The sequence below is a fragment of the Chlorocebus sabaeus genome, chromosome 1 (assembly GCF_047675955.1).
Source record: "Chlorocebus sabaeus isolate Y175 chromosome 1, mChlSab1.0.hap1, whole genome shotgun sequence".
Lineage (NCBI taxonomy): Eukaryota > Metazoa > Chordata > Mammalia > Primates > Cercopithecidae > Chlorocebus > Chlorocebus sabaeus.
In genome coordinates, this window is record NC_132904.1 from 76,900,926 (window position 1) to 76,918,127 (window position 17,202).

The following is a 17,202-nucleotide window of genomic DNA, read 5'->3' on the forward strand; positions in this document are numbered from 1 at the left end:
TTTTTTCTGTGGCTTTCTCATCAGCTTTCTCCGAACTTATGTTCTCTTGTTTTTGGTTATTTCTTGATACATGTCCCATCTTCACATACAATTCACATGAGTCTGTACTTGTGGTGGTAGTGAATCCAGCTAAGTATTTTAAAATCAAGGAGTTTGTGGCAGTGAACATCTATGTTGGGCCCAGTGCTCTCCAGAGACCTGTGTGGAAAGGAGGGAGTCACGAAACCAGCCATCAACGTTCCCACGACACAAACTGTGTGCCAGGCTAAGCCTGTGCTAAATACAGGACATTAACAAAGAAAAGACACACACTCTTCAGACAGAAGCTCATAACAGGGAAAGACAACATAATGAAGAGCTCTGTAAAATAACACATCTGGAAGTACCTACAAATGAAATAGAAACCTACAGAGAGGCTTAAAGAGGCAAAAATCAGACACATTTAGAAAATAAAGTAGCATTAAAGGCATTTTATGAGATATTTAAGAAGCATGCCTGGCCCACGTCTCCTTCAAAGGAAGGAAGGGTCTCCTTTGTTCATTTGTGATATGCTTATGTCCAGTGATTTTTTCACCACCAAGCCACAGATTTGTGGGTACCTGATTCAAGCTAAGCCAATTAGAATTTCTCCCTTCTCAGCACTGGAATTAAAAGACAAAATGTAAATAAAAGATTCTGGGAACTGGAGCCATAAGGCCAGGGCAGATCCAGAGGTGGTAGACATTTTCTGTCACTGATCATTAGGAGGTAAAACCAATCTGCATAGAGAAGGCATAAATGAAAGAGAGACAAAGAATGGCAGAGATGAGAGACAATGTGGCCCCAGACACACACACACACACGCACACACACCCCTACACACAAAGGTTTAAGATCTGAGGTTCAGCTATGTTGCCAGCTATTGGGGTCTACACATAGGATCCCTGGCTAAGACAGTCATCCCACCTAATCTTCAGAGGGGAAACAGTCCTACAGAAAAAAAGATGATATATTTACACTCTAATTAATGATTCAGGCCAGGCATAGAGATCTGGGTTGTCTATGCTACTAGCTGGGTTTTATAGTAACAGAACAACAAGTTTCAAAACAGGTTGCTGATGTTTCTCCTGATTCCTTATTCCAAGTCCAGGAAAGCACATCCCAGTCAAAGAAACTTAAAGAAGACCACTGTAGTCCAAGATTCTGAATGGATGCCGAGTCACCAAGTAATTGGGGAAAAAAGGTATGTGTATGTGTGCATGTCTATATTTTCAGCTACTTGATTTTGCAATTCGGCATTTAAACACTGTATCTACAGGTCAAATATGATTGCCTTTGGTCATAGGTCATAAAGTTTAACATACAAAGACCACTTTTTCATTGCAAATGCTCTGTTTAATTCCTGGCCCAATATCTGATCTATTAGAAACCCAGTTTCATGACAATCTGCCCAGGAGAGTCTTTTTTCCCCCGACACTCACTGGATCTCCTAGATCTCCTACTGCCTGTATTTAATCCAATCTGTCTCACTGGCCCCAAACTGAAATAGGGTCCTGAAATGCTCTCTACAGAAATAAGAGGAGCCTTTATCCTAACTAGACCTTTGACTGCTCTGAACAACCACCTCCTCCCAGGGGTTCTACAAACCAGGTAATTTTCCTTGCTCAACCAGAGTTTCCAGGATCTCCTGGCAAATCTTTGTTCCTCTCTGCTGGACTTTTAATCACCTCTGGGCCTTCCTTTCTCCCTTACCAAGTCTGAGTCCTGTAGTTGATCATCTAAACTCCCCCCCTCCAGCATCTTCAACACTCTTGTTCCTGTTCTTCTGCCACTCCTCACTCATAAAACCCCAACCCTAGTGTGTGTTGTTGTCTCCATGCCTTCACCTCAGCAGCTGAGTCCAGGTGTTTGCACTGACACTAATGCACACTTAAGGTGATGATCTCAGCTGGCTGTTTGGCAATGTCCCTTGGTCCTTTTCCCTGTGCTTTTCAGCAGCTGCTATTATTACATCCAATTGAACCTACTCTCAGAACATGACTGAACTTCCTATATTATCAGGGATACCCGATGACCTCACATTCCATTTACCTCAATTATCTACTAATTCCTCACTCCTACTACGCTATCTAGATCCATACTGGGTGATATGTCTTCCAGTCCAGAGAGAAAGTGATTCTTTTTCTGCTCAAGGATAGCCCATTCATCTTGGTTCCCTGTTAAACCCTTAACCACAGGAGAACCACAATATTTCAGTTATCTCAAGATCTGGGGTAGTTTTAGCCTCTTCTTTCCTATTGATTCACTGCCTCGAGCCTAAAAACAAACTCAAGTCTCCTGTAGCTGACCTCAAGCAATTTCTGAGAGAATAAAGTTCAATGCCTCAAAGCATCAACTGTATCTAGTGAACTAACTTTGCACCTCTGCATCTAAATGGAAACTGCTTGCTAGATTACCCACAACCAGAAACCCATTAATAGATGACTCTCCAAGAACAAAAGCATTTACTAATACCCATGGTATAAATACTCCACCATGGTTGATTTCAAGCCACCAATATTATGGTACGAAATACAGAATTGGGAAGAGATGTGGACACTATTATATAATATTTCCACCATCAGATACAAAAGACATAAATGATATTGAGGTCATACATAGTAACAAAATGTATGAAAATAATTCAGAAGTGATGAGTTTTGAGTATTTATTACCTCCTTTTAAATGATTAATTTTATTGTAAGTTTATATCATTAGATTATTAATCATAGCTTCCCTTAACAACTGACTTACAAAATTCTAAAAATTTAACAAGCAGCTCTAACAAGCCAGTGGCAAAACCTCTAACATACCATTGGGTCAGGCTGTTAATGAACTCCCTTCTTGAAACCTGATTGCTTCTATGCATCCTGCAATTCTACTTTGTCTGCAGCCTCTTCATGTCTTTTTAGTGGTGTCTTTTTTGTTCTCTGTGAGCTCTTTCTCTGCTCTCTGCCTACGAAAATTGGTGCTACCAAAAGTTCTGTATTCAATCAACTGATCTCACATTGTATACACTCTTTGATATTCCTCCTTTATTCCTATTTTAATTTTGGCTAATAGTACCATTATTCACCCAGACAATTAAGACAGACCACTGCAAGTCATCGTTGAACATTTCCAGCTCTTTCATATCCCACAATCATATCTTATTTTACATCCTAAATATACCATATAGCCTTTCCTCTGCTTCATTCCTGTGACAGTTGTTCTAATGCAGGCCCTTATCTTACTAAAACAGTTTTCAAATGAATCTAGATTTCTCCATTCTTGTCTATTCTCCTCAGCAGCTACCATAGTGACTTAGTAAAATTTATATATAATTATGACATTCCTTGATTAAATCCTTTCAATGGCTCCCCATTACCTACTAGATAATTACATTATAACATAAATCCATTCTTTATTTGGCCTCTGCCTAACCTCAGCAGCCTCATCTTTCACTACTTCCTGCTTTATTTATATTTTATGCTTTACCAATATCAAAATGCTAGTAATTGCCTCTATAACAAGCTCCTGCCCTCCTCTATGATTTAACTCAAACTATAAAATTTTCATTCCTGGAATACCTTGCCCCATCAGTTTTTACCTGCCCATATCTTTATCCAATTTTAAGTCTTAGATCAGATAACACAATACCACATCTCTTCCAGGAAGACATTCCTAATCCCCTATTATGGACTGAGTGCCTGGGGCAGCATGTCACATCTCCTCTTGTCACATCTCCTCCTCTAGGGTGTATGATGGACTGATGGCCCCAGATCCTACCCCTTTGGACTCGCCAGTATATTCCTGTTGAGGTCATGTTCTGTGCAGGTTGCTACAGGCCAATGACAGAGTACACTGGAGAAACTAAGACACTCCCATTCTTATGGGAAGCAGTATTCCTCCAGTGAATGACTGATTTGCACTGGCTGAACCTTTCTGGAATTACAGTGCTGTCTAAGTTACTTTACTTTCCAAGTCTCCTTCCTTCCCACTCCTTCCACAGGTGTAAGACCTGTATCCTCATCTAAAGACTTATCTCAGTCTTCTCCTAATCTCCTACATTTCCTGCATGCCTAATGCTGTCTTGATGTCCCACTTATGTGAGGCCTCTAATTGAGGCAGTGTCCTACCTTCCTACCAATTTGTATCAATTTTATTACAAACCATATTTTAATTTTCTGTATAAGTATGTATATATATATGCACGTGTGTGTGTGTGTATATATATATGTCTGTGTCAACATGTCTGTGGGTGTCAATGCATGTCTGTGTGTGTGTGTGTGTGTGTGTGTACAGATTGAAATCTTGAAGGCAGCAGCTCTGTTATTCATCTTTGCATTATAGCATCTAGATGCATCCTAGTTGATCAGTAAATGTACATAGAATGAATAAATTTAATGAAAATTTCCACTCTGCAAAGATATAGGTGCACTGTGATTCTCAGAGTAATTTACTATGCTAGAGCTTTTCAGAGCATGAAAGGATGTGATATGCCAGAAATATGGCAATTTCATAAAAGGTATTAAACCACTATATCACCATTTCCACTTAATTGCAGTATATAAAACAACTTTAGCTCTGAATGTGGAAGCAGCCAATATAAAAACAGTGACTTAAGATATTTTTCACAATGCTGTGTCTTATAGTAATTTATTTCCTCTAAAATTGATCTTGAATCAATGCTAGTTAGAATTATCCCCAGGAACTTTTGGAAAGAATAAACGAAAATAGAAAACACTCTCACTCAGGAACTCCACAAATACACATGAATTTAGAAAGCAGCATACAGCTGAGGGAAATCTCCCTCCATAACTTCCAGTGTACCTGTTTTATTTCACATATTTTCAGAGGGTATGCACTGACTGTTTCTGTAAAAGGCATTGTTTGAAACATGAAAAGAATTAGCATATACATCCATATAGTTTGTTAAAATTCTTGAGAGTCTCTGAAATAAAATGTGATAGAAAATATTGATCATTTTTGATGCATGTTTCCATTCCCTGAATATTATTTTTAAATATCTAAATGTCTTTGAGGACTTATATTTAAAACATATTCTTACAAACTAAAAAACAAGTGGATAAACTGTTTCTTTGCTCATGAAAGAATGGGCCTTTACAAAAAAGTCAAAGGATAAAAAACCTTCTAGCACATTTTTATTATTAAATACATTTCAAGTTTGACATATAGATATATTGCTGTTACTGCTATTATTTTAGCTTTTTCTTTGCTTAATAATTGAGAAGTTGAAGAGAGGCTCTTGAAAGTTTGTATTACTGATGTGTGGGACAGAATGTTGAGCCTAAAATGAAATTCTGAACTCATATAACTTGAAAAAATATAAAACAGGTCCAGGAAAACTAAGTCACCCAAGTACACTTAGGGAAGCTAATAATAGAGCTAAGATTTCAAAGTATACATTAATTGATTGATTCATTCATCCATTTGTGTTTTCTTGCACTGAAGAAAATATCTGTGGACCACTTGGGATGTCCCAGGGACTCTGCTAATCCCGAGGACATAGAGGCTACAGCAAGGACCCAGATCTCAAGGGGCTTACAGTCCGATAATAGATAAAACGTAAATGTGTAAAGGAATTGTTATACAATGGCAAGAGTGAATAAGCTTGAAGCAAGAACAAAGTGTTTTGGGGACACCCAGAGGACAACAACTTACTTTTAGGAGACTTTAGAAAGTGTGTGCCTTTTTGGCTGGGTGCCGTGGCTCATGCCTGTAATCCCAGCACTTCGGGAGGCTGCAGCGGGTGGACCACCTGAGGTCAGGAGTTTGATGCCACTCTGGCCAACATGGTGAAATGCCATCTCTACTAAAACTACAAAAATTAGCTGGGCATAGTGGCACACACCTGTAATTCCAGCTCCTTGGGAGGCTGAGGCGGGAGGAGGTGGAGGTTGCAGTGAGCTGAGATCATGCCATTGCACTCCAGCCTAGCCAATGAGCAAAACTCCGTCCAAAAAAGAAAAAAGGAAGGAAGGAAGGAAGGAAGGAAGGAAGGAAGGAAGGAAGGAAGGAAGGAAGGAAGGAAGGAAGGAAGGAAGGAAGGAAGGAAGGAAGGAAGGGTGTGCCTTTTTTTCTACTGTTTTCTCTCCAGAAATCTTTCTGGTTCTCCAATTAATCCTGTCTTCCTGGAGGATACTCTAGGACCACAGTCTTACCCGAATCTTTTTTTGGATGTGTGTTGGGGGCGGGGTGGTGGTAGGAAGGGCTTGTCTGTCCAATCCCAAAATCTCAAGTTTAGAAGAAACTTAGCATTCCTCCCACTGGAGTAAAATGGGTGTACTCAGATCATGATTAATTTGAAAGTAGAGGATTCAAATGGAAGACAATGGAGAAACATCCAGAGTTATAGACAATATCTACTCTAGCATCTATATACATCTGAATTTTAGAAGTTGTTTGTTTTTGCCTAATAAAAAAATGTATTTTTCCTTAAGTCACTTAGAGATAGTTTTAGGAAAACTAGGTCCAAGAATTGTCTTTGACAAAAGGCAGAGGATGTGTACACAAGTCAAAAATTTTAACCTTTGTAGCCACTAATAATCTTGTTTAAAGTTCTTTACTGAGTTCAGGGTTGACTGTGATTAAAGGGCCACTATTTAGCAAAAGGATCAAGTTCCCTTATGCAGATATATTTAGAATGTGTTTTGCTCAAGATCCTCAGTGCTGAACACCTCCCAGTCTTTTGTAATGAAAATTCTTTTATAATCCTAGAGGCATTTGCCACTTCGGTCTTCCCACTCTTTGCACTGTACTGAATTTCTTGATGTTCCCTGAAAGTGCTCAACTAGTTCTTCCTCTGGAGTAAAATATTTTACTTTCTGCTCCTGAAATATCTTTTCTTCTTTTTATCTGTCTAATAACTACTCATCTGTAGCTCTTACTTCTCTCAGGAAACCTTCATGATTCTTTAGGCCTTCCCTTGTGTTTATGTCTTTTGAAATTCTAATCAAACTACATCAAAATTGCCTATTTACTTCTCTTTTAGACCAGCCCTGTCAACTCCAAAGATAACATAAGCCACATCTGTGATTTAAAATTTTCCTGTAGCCACATTAAAAAAAAAAGATGGAATTAATCCTAGTAATATATCATATTTAACAAATACATCCAAAATATCATAATTTCAGTATATAAACAAAATAAAAATTATGAGTTACATTGCATGTTTTTGTACCGAGCCTTTGAAACTGAACGTGCATTTTATACCTACTAAATATCTGAATTTGCATTGGAAATATTTTGATTGCTCAATGTGCCACCATATTGGAAAGCACAGTTGTAGATTATAAATTCATCAAGGATAAGAATCTTGTCTTTTTAGGTGGTATAGCCTCAGGACTTAACAAAATTTATCACATGATTATTGCAATAGAAGAAGACACTGTTTTACATGGTAGTTAAGAGTTCTAGATCCAAACAGACCAGAGAAAATGGCTCTGGCCACTTACTATCTTTTTAACTTTGAATAAGTTCCTTAATCTTTCTAACATTTCTTCATCAATATAACCACAACCTAAAGCATAGATCCTATCATGGTGATTAATGTCAAAATGCATGAAAAGTACTTAGCTTATGAAGAGAATCAGTATATGTCAAGTGTTATATTTATTAACTGCTGAATTAATATCATTCAACTTTTGTTTTTCCAAGTTCGAAAACTTTCTTTAGCACTTGAAAGTTAAATCAATTATTAAATTTGTCAATAATTAAATGAGTCATGTGCATTTATATAAACTGGAAAAATAGCCATCACATCAAGAAAACATCACTAAATCTATTTTCAACAAACTTGGAGTATGTCTCTTGTTTGGTATGGTTTACAGGGCAGCTATAAAATAAAGCTAAAGTTTATTTGGTTTCTTAAGGAGGACTCCTCATAAAAGCCCTTCATATTCCAGAATAGCTGAAATTGAGATATTAGAGTGAAAAGTAATGTTATCGATGATCTGGCCAGACATTTAATATTTATTTATGCATTTATTGATTTGAAAAAAACAATTATCATATCAAATATGAGATACCTAGGAGAAGTTACAAAATCAAATATTGTTAATTACTCCATGTGTTGAATCTCAGTTGAATCCTTCTCACTTAGGCAACTCTGTAAGGACATTGTAGGGTCAGTAGGCATCAAGCTTATCCCCAGCCCACTACCACCACCACCAATACAAACACAGTGTCCATAGGAGTAGACATCATTCAATGCAGTGGCTAGATGGGTACCTGACCCTCTTTGGGACAACTAGTATCATTTGCTGAGATTCTAAATAGAGGAAGAAGGTCTTTAGTGGTTGAGTCTAAAAGGGGCAAAACTTAGGAATACACATATTCTAACACGTAAAGTAAATCTGCGGCATAAGAAAATAATTGAACCAATTATCAAGGAGGAAAAAAAGCTAAAATGAGAAAATCAGGATGCTGTTTGAGCCCTAAGTTCCGGTTCTCATGATGTGATTGCTCTATAAGCATCTGCACTATTCTTCTAATAAACCTCTTTTTGTTCAAGCTAGATTTAACTGGATGTTTTTCACTGAATCATATAGTTTTAGTTACTATAAATGAATACTTCAATTATAAAATTAAAGGAACAGAAAGACTATAAAGAAGAAAAAAGAGGAAGAGGAAGGAGAAGAGAGGGGAGAAGGAGGTGGGAATAACTTTTTGTAGGCTCTATATTTGGTACCTGCTGTAAGTCTAAGAATGGAGATACAATAACTTATTTGGTGACCTGGGTAAAAACATTTAACAAGGCTAAAGTGTAAGATTAGGGTCCTTGAAATGTACCTCCACATACTATACACACACACCCAAGGATACAATCATACACATAATTTTGAATTATGCATTGAATTTTGACTCTTTTCAAGCATTGAGTTATTTTTGAGATAGATGATTTTTCTGAAATGGAGACTAATGTTCTGATTTTGCAGATGGAGAGGCTGATGCTTCAGCAGATCAGGCATTCTACTGAAAGCCACAAAACTGATGACAGAGCAAGAGCTTACACTCAGGTGCTTTGAACATTTACCCCAAGGTCTCTTGTGCATTTTGGGGTCACCAATTCCCAGATATCATTCAAATAGAAACTGGATGACTTTCTGGCAGAAGTGTTGCTGAGCAGATTTATTCTAGGGGTGAAAGCGGGATTGAATGCCAGGTGGCCCCTCTTCTCAGTCTATCTCTCTAGGAGACACTTAGCCCTTGCTTCTGTACTGAAACCTACAATGGAATTCAATCCCCCGCTGCAGACTCTGAATAGTAATTGGTCTTATAGGCAGGAAACATAACAATGAAAAACATTTAAACCTCCTGTTGTTAAGAATCTTTAGGTCAATAGCAGTATTTTAAAATCAATTTGAGGGTTTGCTGGAAGATACAGAAGAGAAACTACAATCAACATAATAAGGTTAGATAACCCTAGTCATGTTAACAGCTACCTAAAACTTGACATCAATTCCTTACATTGATTCTCACTTACAGTTTACCAAAAAAAAAAAAAAAAAAAAAGAAAGAAAAATTTAGAAAGGACAAGCATAATACGTAATCTCACTGAAGCATCAAATTAGTATAAATAATGATGAAGAGTAATTGCTGCTGTTACTGGAGAACATGTTGTAAATGAGGTTTCCAAGATATCTGCTGATGATGAGAGGCTTTTGCAGTTTTCAGATTCAGAGAAGGAAAAGGGAAACTGGAATTCACGGCGCTAGATACAGGGTCAGATTTGTCCTCCCCCAGGAGTAGCTGCTTCATCAGATTTGGGGGGACTAGCGCCACCTGGTGACTGGCACTGTGCTAGTCAGGGCAGGGGTTACAAAGATGGGCGGTATTAAGTTGGTGTAAAAGTAATTGTGATTGACTTTTGCAATTATTGCAATTAGTTTTCCGCAATTACTTTTGCACCAAACTAATAGAAAACTGAGCCGAAAGTCACAATCTTGTGTTTGCAGCCTGCCTCCACCAGTATTAAGATTATCTGACATTGTATGTATATCTATCTTCTAGGTATCTGTCGATAGATATACATATGTAAAACATGTGTGTATATATATATAATATATATGAAATATATAGCATATCATCACCTGACATTATGTATACATAAATGCATTATATATATTGTATATTTTACTTACTGATTTATATTCTATCTTCTTACACCAGAGAGTAAGTTCCAAGAAGGGCAGGAGTATTGATAAGCTAACATACTCCTAGCTTCTAGAATAATAGAAAAGTATCCAGTACATAGTAGGCACTTGATAAATATTCACGGAATCAATTTCTTACCTGTTAAAAGTTCCTTATGTAGTTTCCCCACCTTTAATTACCCCTTGATACTTTACCAACATCTGTTCTTTGCATCGTTACCAGAGTCACTGTTTAAGAAATAAATCAGTTGCCTTTTATTTGTAATAAAAAGAGGAAAGAGATGTGGTAGGAAGTGAATGAGAAAGAAATTTTTCTGAAAATGGAAATCCGATGGTATCACCCCTCTGCTGAAAACAATATAGTGTTTTCCCATTGCTCTTAGGATTAATTCCAACTTCCCTAACATAGCTTGCAATGTTCCCCAGCTAATATTTCTCCTTGCATCTCGTTTTTCTTTTTGGACGTTTCCTAAACATGCCATATAGTTTTTTTGTTTGTTTTTTGTTTTGTTTTGTTTTGTTTTGCCTTTTTGGCTTCATGTGGATAGTAGTCTTTCTGTAATACCCATTTTCAATCTTCAGGTCACTGATGGAATACTGATGGAGTACTTTAAGTTCCAAGTTAAAAGCTTCCAAGTCTGTGGAAATTTGCCAAATTCCCTTCAGGGCTATTTAATCCCTTCCTTCTCCTCCCCAGTTCTTCATGGCTATATTTTTGTTGGAGAATTTAAATTACAATATAGTCTGGCACAAGACTCTGAAGTCATCACATCATCACCTAGTCATCAATACATCATCATCCAAGAAGGAGGACCAGTTCCTAGCAAAACAGAAGGTGCTCTGTAAAGGTTTCTTGAATAAATGGCTAAATTTATAAGAACTCAGATGTATGAAAACAAAAGTATATACTAATATCCCAAATAGACTGTTATAAAAGTGTAAACCTGAATATGACTGATTTCAGTGATTTTTGCAAATAACTGCCCTCAATAATGAAATCTGCTGTTATGTTTTATTTTAGTTATGAAGAAAAACAACTCAAAATATCCAGAGGTCCTTGGTAAGGCAGAATGCAGCCAGATGGCGCAGGTAAAATAAAGACAAGCAGAAGAGATGAGTCTGTTCAGGCTTGGGTTTAGTGCCTCTGAAATAAATTTGTCAATGTTCTAACTGACAATAAGGGTCATAAGCTTTCCCCAACTTAATTTTACTTCCTGCTGTTTACACCAGAGTGGAGTTATGGTGTAAATTTCTGTTTTAATTATAATCTTGGTCATAAGAAATCATTCAGCCCAGAACTCCTAAGCATGAGTGGTGTTTTAAAAAGAGTCTGGATCTGGTGTCAAGAGATATGGGTTTAAATCCCATCTCTGCCACCTAGTGTGAACTTGAATAATTCATTTCTATAAGCCTCAGTTTTCATATCTGTAATAATTTCAGAGTTTCAGCTAGAATTCAGATGTTTGTATGTAAGTGACAATCTGGGGTCTGGGATCTGGGTCTACTTGGGGTTGAGTTCATTAAGCTGATTAGCAGAGAAGCTTCTAAACCCACTCCATATCTACTTCTTTGGGCATAGAGAAAGGACAGAAGAAGCAATATTACAAAACCTGTATCCCAAGTCAGTGATCCACCATTGGTGTCTTCCGAGGGCTCGTTGGAAATGCAAATCCCCAGACCCCGTCCAAGACCAACCCCATTATGACTTCTAAGGGATGAAGATCTGCACCTATGTCTTTAGCAAGCCCTCCATGAGATTCTGATGTACACTGAACTAGGAGAAACACAGTCCTGGAAGAAAGGTGGAAGCTAGTTTTTGCTGTGTGAGTTTGGCTTCCTTGCCTACTCTCTTGGCCTCATGCTGAAGCCTAGTAGAGAGGGTGCAGGCAGAAACTGGAGGAGTATTCACTCCAGCATTTCCCAACTACTGCTCCCTCTTTTTATAACTAAAAAATGTAATCCCCACATTTAGTGTTTTATAAATATGCACTAAGTTGCACCATAAAGCAAATCAATGCAACAGTCCACAGCACTGCTTTGCTTTCTTCCTTCTCATGACCTCTTGGAGATTCTTACACGCCCCATCCTAGGGAACCTAAACTTTCTCCCCATCCTCAACCACAGAAACTCCTTTATGTATTCTGAATACCTGCTCTATGCCGACACATTCTTTCTCGTTTCATATTTACCATCACCTGTCACAATACTACCACTGGCCGGCCCAGTTCCATCCCAAAGGCCTAAAAAAATTACCAGACACTTGTAGTCTTTCTTCTCTAGAAGCAATGCAGTTTCATCCTGGGGAAATTTTAGGAGCATCTTCTTTACCTGGAAGGGTGGTTTGGCAATAACTATCTACTTTCTAAGGGTCAGAGCATACAGAGGATAATAATACTATTTTCTGCACATTTGTGTAGATTGGCCATGTAGTTAGTTATCACAAGTAGCTTCAAATACACTGTAGTTATTAGTTTCATATGCCATATATAATAGCTCATTTGTGGTAGAGTCTGTCTCACTTGACTGCATTTCTTTTCTGGGTGGAAGGTGCTGATGACGTAAGGTATAAAACAAAAGGTATGGCCCAAACTTGATACTCATACAACATAATAAGAAGCAACTCATAGAGTACAAAATCATATAATTATACCAATATCAATTCTGAATTAATGCTAGGCTTGGCATTATAGAAAGGGACTGTATGAAAAGAAAGGAAGCTGATGTTTTAAGTGATCAATTTATACTGTTTTTGGTTCTGTGTACTAAATATTAAACTGTAGTCTTGTTTCTAAGTAATAAGTGCACACCACCAAATAGAGACAATTTTGCCTAAATCATTCATTGTGGACGAATTGGTCACTGAGGGGAGCAACAAAAATACCCAGGACTGTGAGGTGGAAAATATAATCACCAATACCAGTTTACAAAATGGACATCAGGGAACAAAGTAAATGGACTTGCCCAATACCACCAAATTCCTAAGAGAAGTATGTTAACAGCTTCAAACCTCCCCCCAAAAAATGGGATTTGGAATTAGTTTTCCATACTATGATCAATACAGAAATCTGAGATAAGCTTAGGAAACCTGTCTCCCAAACGTTCTCCCAGTTCCCACCTTGTTGTTCACACCATATATCTGAGCTTTCTCCTGGGTGTCCTACTTTTGCTCCTGTTCCCATCTCTAGCATCAGAGCCCTTCACTGAGGCTTGACCTACTCCACTGGTGCTCACACTTTCCAGTCCTCAACTTCCAACTGGAAGGAGCAGCAGTAAAACAGATGCTGCCACAATAAGCAATGCCACTTTAAAAAAGATGAAGAGGAAAATAAAAAGAAACACCTACATCCCCAAACAAGACCCGCCCTTGGATGTCAAAGCTTGTTCAACTCAAACCCAAGGCGCCAAGTCACATAGGATTGGGACTGGTTTCCTTTAGACTCCATGTACCAAGTCGTGCGCCAAACGCTTCCCCTTGACTGAGTGCACCACAGGTTTCCTTCTGAAGCCCAGCAAAAGTTCAACTCAAAGAGCATAATTCCCAGTGACCAGTGCTGTCGTTCAGAGAAAGAGATTCCATTTCCTCCTTCTGAAATTTATTTTCTTTTAAAACGCAGGAATACACCAGAATCTTAAAGTTTTTCAATGATTTCTGAGATGCTTATTACAGTATTTTCTAATAAAACGTGTAGAAATAAATTTAAAAGAAGTGACCAAAACTTCACTTGCAATATTGCCCTTACCTTTTAATGAAAGAAAAGATCAAGTGTTACAACCACATCTCCTCACTCCTTTAGCAAAACAGCTTCTGCCAAGAAAATGATTAATTGGCTGTTACTTATTTGACTCTAATGACTGAGTTTCAGGGCAATCATAAGCATTTTGAATCATCGGCTTATTTCTTAGTACAACTAGTTTCAAACTCAATATTGGGCTTTCTGAAACACTGGGCAGAATGGCGCAGGTTGAAGGAGACCAAAAAATTCACCTAAAAATATACTTTCATTGACATTTTGAGACGGCTGTTCGGAGGGCCTGCAGGCAGAAATAGTTCTACAAAGCTGTCTTTTGTGGGGGACATGTGAATTTGTAGAGAAAATCTGTATTGATACAGCCGGCCTCTCTCTGAGGCCCTCCCTTGTCCAGATCTAAGAAAGATTAACTGAGAGTCTCACACCTTTAGAGGTCCAAAAAGAACAACAACAACAATAACAACAGCAACAAACATTTACCATCTATTCTCTTGAGGGCTGCCACCTATGAGATTTCGTCTATCAAACAAGACCCCTTTGTTAGGCCTCCTCCTCTTTCCCTTCCATAGCCTGTCTTGACACTATAACCTGATTTACTGCCGTAACCTGTTTCTGACCGTACTTCAAGCCCCTATTCTTTCAGTAACCTCAAATTGTACAAGCTTGTGTATCCCATCACGGGGTGGGGTTATCACTCTGTGGTTCTCCCCTAGGCATGCCAATACATTTTAATGCCATTTCTCCTATTAATCTGCCTTTTGTCAGTTTATTTTTAAGCAGACCTTCAGAGGTGAGGAGGAAGTTTTCCCTTGGTCCCTACAAGGCACTGTCTCAGTAGCTGAGAGCTCTGGGTGCTTGTGCTTGCTCTGTTCCACACTCTGTATCACTTCTTCACTTTGGGACTAAAAATGAAGATGCAGTTGAAAACATAAACAGATTTAAACTCCACTGATGGTGGACTGGGTGCTGTGGCTCATGCTTGTAATCCCAGCGCTTTGGGAGGCTGATGCGGGCAGATAGCTTGAGGTGAGGAGTTCAAGACCAGCCTGGCCAACATGGTGAAACGCTGTCTCTACTAAAAATTCAAAAATTAGCCAGGCATGGTGGTGGGTGCCTCTAATCCCAGCTACTCGGGAGACTGAGGAAGGAGAATCGCTTGAACCCCAGAGGTGGAGGCTGCACTGAGCCGAGATCACACCACTGTACTCCCTGCTGGGTGATGGAGCAAGACCCTATCTAAAAAATAAATTAAATAAATAAATAAACAAACAAACTACATTGATGGTGGTAGGGGTGGCATTGGGCAATATATAAAAATAAATGCTCAGTAAATATTTGTGAAATGAAAGAAGGGAAGGGAGGAAGGAAGGAAAGAAAGAAGGGAGGAAAGAAACAAAGGAAACGAGGGAGGGAGGGAAGGATGGAAGGAAGGAAGGAAGGAAGGAAGGAAGGAAGGAAGGAAGGAAGGAAGGAAGGGGGAGGAGGGGGGAAGGAAAGGAGGGAGGGAGGAAGGAAGGAAGGGAGAGGGAAGGAAAAAGCAGGGAGCTAGATTAGTAGAATAGCTGAAACCCCTTGAAGTTCTCCCAGGTAGTGAAAACAGCATAGACCATATATTATCTTTAACACCTCATTCCACAGCAGTAGTTCTCAACCAGCTGCACATTAGAATCACTTGAGTAACCTACACAATCTTGATGCCATGACTGTACCTTAAACCAATTAAATCAGAATCTCCAGGGATAGACCCCAGGCCAGAGTATTTTTTAAAAACTACCCAAGGGTTCCAATGTGCAGCCAGGGTTGAGAATCAGGGCTCTCTAGACAGCATGCCTCTGGAATCAATCTCTGACTAATAACTGGTTACCATGGAAATTTATCCACCAGCTGGGTGAGCATTGTCCAACCTCCAGGTTACTTTCAAAACTAAAAATAACTGATACTTTCAATCACTGGAATAATAAAGCCTTTTATGATCCACAGAAAAAAATAAAAGTATTGCAATACGACCCGTTCTTTATACACATCCTTTTTCTTCTCAGTGGATCCCTCAGTTGGGTCCTAGTTCTAGCTATAAACTAAACGGCATGAGAAAAACCACTAGACATTTGTTTCTCATTTGCTGAATAGGATCACCTGTAAGGGTGCATCCAGCTGTTACGTATTTATGTCAGGCATGGTACAGTGGAGGATTTGTGAACCACAGACTTATCAGGTCTCTGTTTCAGTCTTGTCTCTGTCACTTATTAGTTTGTGACATTGGGCAAATCACTTAACCTGTAATGGGTTCACTTTCTTTATCTATACAACGGGGATAGTAATACAATGGAAATCTTATTTTTCTTTTCCTTTTTTGCAGAAAGAATGAGACATGTGTTACTTTCTAAACTTCAACTATCATGTTGTATCATATCTATAATAATATATGTTTCTTCCCTCTGTTGTCATCAATACAGATGATAGAAAAATCCATGTGTTACATTATTCTAGGGGTTGAAAGCAATTTTCATCTTGTGCCTTGCTAAATGCTAAGTGCCTTTATAGTAAGTTCGAGTCCCTCAGAGATCCTCCTTATGAACAAATGATACAGTCTACCCACTGGGGTTTGGCAACTGAAATGGTTGGAATCCCCTTATTCTGGGAGGGAGCATAACCATATCATGAAATCACTCACTTGCTAAACACCTCCTACATATGATCCTGCAATTGACAAGTGCACCTCAGTGTTGTTACAGATGCTCTATTACCTAAAAAGAAAACTTAAAGAGAGGAAAGAAAAGAGCAAAACAATTCATTTTCTATCTAATTAAAGTCATTATAAACAGCCTCCTGGTGCTTAACCTTTTTCCTCCAAAATCCCAACGTTTCAGTTGGTTGCTCAGATGTGGAGTTTCATTGAGGTTTTTCTTAATTGCCTTTCCATCACTAATGGAATTCACTTCATTATTACCTCTGCCAAAAGCTGCCTCCAACTTTCAGCCTCCATGCTGGGCTATTTACATGCGTATTTATAATGCACATTTTCACTGAATGCTGAAGTCATGCCACATCAGAGTTTACCAAGCTAAATTGGAGTGTGCCCCTTCTAGGTCGGAACAAGCTACTTAAATAGTACTTTCTTACATATCTGTCAACTCTCTCCAAACCCCGCCCACTCTGTTCATTCACGACCCTTATTTCCCCTTCTCACTTTCTTCCTGAATTTCCCCTTTCTTACTTGCCTTTCTTCCTTCCTTCCTTCCTGGATTCCTTTCTCCCCACTGTGTCCCCACTTGGTATCC

The 17,202-nt window shown here is 38.6% G+C and overlaps 1 protein-coding gene across 3 annotated transcripts in view; it reads right to left on the minus strand.

Moving 5' to 3' along the window:
• Positions 1 to 17,202, minus strand: part of TENM4 (teneurin transmembrane protein 4) — a 3,083,677-nt gene that overhangs the window by 1,700,102 nt on the left and 1,366,373 nt on the right. The window lies entirely within an intron of this gene.